The sequence below is a fragment of the Cryptomeria japonica genome, chromosome 2 (genome assembly GCF_030272615.1).
Source record: "Cryptomeria japonica chromosome 2, Sugi_1.0, whole genome shotgun sequence".
NCBI classification, from domain to species: domain Eukaryota; kingdom Viridiplantae; phylum Streptophyta; class Pinopsida; order Cupressales; family Cupressaceae; genus Cryptomeria; species Cryptomeria japonica.
The window spans coordinates 659,629,778-659,634,069 of NC_081406.1; positions in this window are offsets into that span (position 1 = coordinate 659,629,778).

Sequence of the window (4,292 nt, forward strand, 5' to 3'; positions counted from 1 at the left end):
GAGTCTGGACCTTCCTCGGTGACATCTAGATCTTGCTCGGTGACATCAACAATTTCAATTTGAGATTATTCACTGACATCCTTTTGTTTGAAGATCTCCTGCCACTTGGCTTTTGTCCCATTCTCCACATCAATGTATAGCCCATTCATCAATTTTAAGGCTCTCTGTTTCACAAGAAATTTAGAATTGTATGTGGTCAAATGCTCCTTGATTTCTGTTACGGACATGTCAGGAAATAGACGGACTAGAATTCTTTCTCTTATTTGTTTTTTTGAGTCCATTGCATATTTCCATTTGTTATCAATATGTAAGTATAGTTCACTCGGAAGTGACTTTGCTAGTTCTAATGGAGCTAGCCAAAACTTTAGAAGTGTACAGATGACAACTTCTTCAATCTGTCGCTTCTCATCATTATTCCTAGTCTCATACTTAACATATCTAAATCCTACAAATCCACCGTATTCTTTAAGATTGGCACAAAAATTTTCAACACTGTGAATATTTACCTTTTTGCTTTTCATAATCTGGAATTTATTTGCATCATCAGACTCTGTATCACTCGACTCTTTTGCCAAAATGAGTCTCCGAGTAGATTTCTTATAGGTCTTGGTTACCTTTGGTGCAGTAGCACTCTTTTGCTTCTTACTCGGTGATGCAATTGATGCTTTGGTGTTGGGTCTCTTTGTTGGTGGAGTTGGTAGGGCCTTTGTAATGTCCTGTTTCTTTCTTTTCAGAACTTTACCCTTTGGCAACTCTGTGCTCAATGTTATTGCAGCCTCTTGAGCTTCTGATTCCTCTTCGGTAATGGCAAGATTTCCTTTGACAGGTGTAGAGGAGGATTCTTCTCCTAATTTCTCAGATAAAACCTTTATCATTTTTGTAGCTTTTCTTGTAGCCTTAGGTACTACAATGCTCATTTTTACTTTCTCCTTCACCTCTTCATAGGTTCCATACCTTAGTTTGGTTGCATGCCTTGGCAATGATAAATAGGCATCAATTTGTTGTTGTGTTATATCATAATCAATCTCATAACCCATTTGTTGCAACGATTGAGTCCTCGGTTCAACAACATTCACATAACAATAATCAGTATCGACCTCAAAACATATATTGTCCTTGTATTTTTCTACCAGCTGTGGTGGAATCCTATACCTGTTGTGCATTTTCTCTTGGAATTTGCTGAAGTAATCATCCATGATATCATTAAAGTTATCTCCTAACTTCTTGATGAAGTCATTGATCTGATAGGTGATAGGTTGGTGTAGCTCCCATACTACTTTACCGACTGAGGGAAATAACTTCTCAAAGTAGAAAAACATACATACAAGTAGTGAACTGAACTTTAGTGTATTTTCTGAGTTGTTCTTCTTCGGCTTCCTTATTGTGTTGAGGTTCTCAAACAAGTTCTTCAGTAGTACTTCACACAAGTCTACTTTCGTTCCCTTCTTCACTATTTTGTAGGCCAAGTCAATTGCAGTACATGGTACACTGTTTTCCCTTGCAGATTGGAAGAAACAGTAACCAATAACTCTAATTGCAAACTTGAGTTCTGCATTAGTGACATTATTCAATTTTAGTCCTCGGTAATCAGATTCTACTCCGGTTAGACTGATTAGCTCCTTTTGTGATATCATTTTCTGTGCTCGTGCATGATCGTAGATGGGATACCCGGTGATCAGGTGAATGATTTCCTTAGTGATCTTAAACGGTTGCTCTTGTAGCCACATGAAATCATCATATACTCTGCTCAAGACAAACTTAACCCACTGGGGTTTGAACACACGGGGATAGACTAGGGCTTCAATTAATCCCTTGATTTTGAGATGCTCAAATTTTCTATCCAGTTTTCCATCAGTGCAAAGTTCATCATATGTGTCACTAATCTCTACATGATCGAGTTCCTCAACACAACATTTGGTGAATAATCTGACATCTTCAACTAACAAGACTCGATCCGGGATGAGTGAAAATGCAGTTTTGTCATCCGGTTCTGAGGCAACTTTGGGAGTTAGAGAATATTTCAGTGAGGGATTCTCCACATTTTGGACAACTACGGGGTCTTGGATCTTGGGCGCCATGGTAGGTTTCGGGTAAGATTTGACAAATTATCCTTAGGGTTTACAAACGACCGACGCTTCACACTCGGTAGACAATAGCAATTTGACTAGATCGGAAACCAGCTAAACAGTGTGAATAGATTGATGTAAATACCTTGAAATTTGCTATGAATGAAGTTTGATCGCTTTGATTCGCTCTACTCTGCTTCTCGAAAACTTGGGTGAATGAAAATGACCGCAAAAAAACTTTTAAGTACTCAAAAATACCTTATCAGGCTCCGTGCAAGTTAGGTCAAGACATTAAATGCACTCGGTTCACCTTTTACCGATTTACACCTTTTTCTATTTTAACCAAGTAACTAACTTTCTTTTATTAACCGACTTGACAGGTTTCCTGTATACACCGACTTGACAGGTTTCCTGTATAGTAAATAAACCGACTAATTGCATCTTAACTATGCAGATTTTGAATTTTGTACATAATAGAATAGGAACTGTTATGATTTAACCTTTAGAGAGTGCAGTCCCTTCATACCTTTTCTTGACTAATTTGAAATAGGTGCACCTAACTCGGTAGGTAAGGTGCTTTCTTCATCTGACATCATTTCTTTCCTTTTCCAAATCATCTTGAATTTTTCTTTTATCTCTTCAGTGTCTCTTCTCGGTTGATCTTTGCAATCTCCAGCTAAATGTCCAACTTTGTGACAATGAAAACATGCCATACCAGGATTTCTCCATGATCTCCGATTGTTCATTCCAAATCTTATAAAACAGTTGGCACTAATATGTCCATATCTTCCACAAAATTCGCACCATATCCTCGTATTGTAGTCCCATGGTACTGTTGCATATTGTCGGTGAGGATCTATGTGAGTTCGGTAACCTCTAGTGTTTGCTCGGTGTGGATACTTCATGTAGTTCTTTTTCTTAAACCAGCACTTCTCGATACTATGTCCATATCTATTGTAGTTTCTACAAAACCCTTTGAATTTTGCCTTTTGATAGTTGTTAACAAACTTTGTCCTACATTGATTAGATGTGTGACCATATTTATTGCAATTGTAACAATATCCATTGGACTTAGTGATATTCGGTTGCTTACCTTTTCTGATCTAGCATATGTTGGCAGTATGACCTTGATTTCCATAGTAGTAGCAAATAGGCTTCTTCCTTTTGATGTTATTCCTATTTCCAGCTTGCTTTGATGATTCTCCTCTCTCAGTAGTATGAATTCCTTTCTCGGTTGATTCTTTTCCTTTATAACCGAGTCCTCCATCTTTGTAGGGTCTTCTTGTATTCAATTGCTCATCCAACATCTTTGATGCTTCATATCTTTTCTCCAATGATTCTTTGAATTTCTTCTCTATTTCAAGTCCACCAATCAACCTTGATACTTCAAGTTTCAATGATTGATTTTCACCATTCTTCAGAATTGCTTCATGATGTGCATAACCTAGTTGATCTGTCATATTTTGTTGAATACCAGTTAACCTTATGATTTCATCATCCTTATCAGATACTAGAACTTCAAGCTGTTGTTTCCCTCTTTGTAGATCTCTTGCTTTATCCTCAGCTATCCTTAATGCATCTAGATTTTCAGTCATCTATGTATTGAAATGTTCATGTTCTCTTTTCATTGCTTTCAATTGATCATCCAATGCTGTGTTCTTTTCTTTCAACATTCCAATCATTTCTTCAGTCTCTTCAGATATACTGTTCTCAGATGATGTCTCGATTTGTTCAACTAGCTCTTGTGAATCCTGCAAGTCATCAGATAATCTTCTCCTTACTTTCAGAGATTTTTGCATTTGCCTTTGCATGTCTACAATCACTTAATTTGCATTATCTAGCTCTTCTTGTAGATACACAATCCTCCGAGATTGTTTGTAGCCTTCCATTGCTAAGATCTTTCTCTTTAGGTAGTTACACCCTTTTCCAAGATTCAAGCTCTGATACCAATTGTTAGGCCAATATGGAAAGCTAATGTACTGAGAGGGGAGGGGTGAATCAGTACTCCAAAAATTTTCTTCAATAATAACCTTACTGTTATGCATAAACAGAATACTATAGTAACATAAAATAAAGTTAAAACAAACAGATAACAATCATACATGATTCACTCCATAACACATATATTTTGGTTACGCAGAAACTCTTGGTTAGAGAGAAAAATTGTGGTGGGGATGGCACCCACAACTTCACTATTGCAATAATAAAGATTGCTCGGTTAGAGCT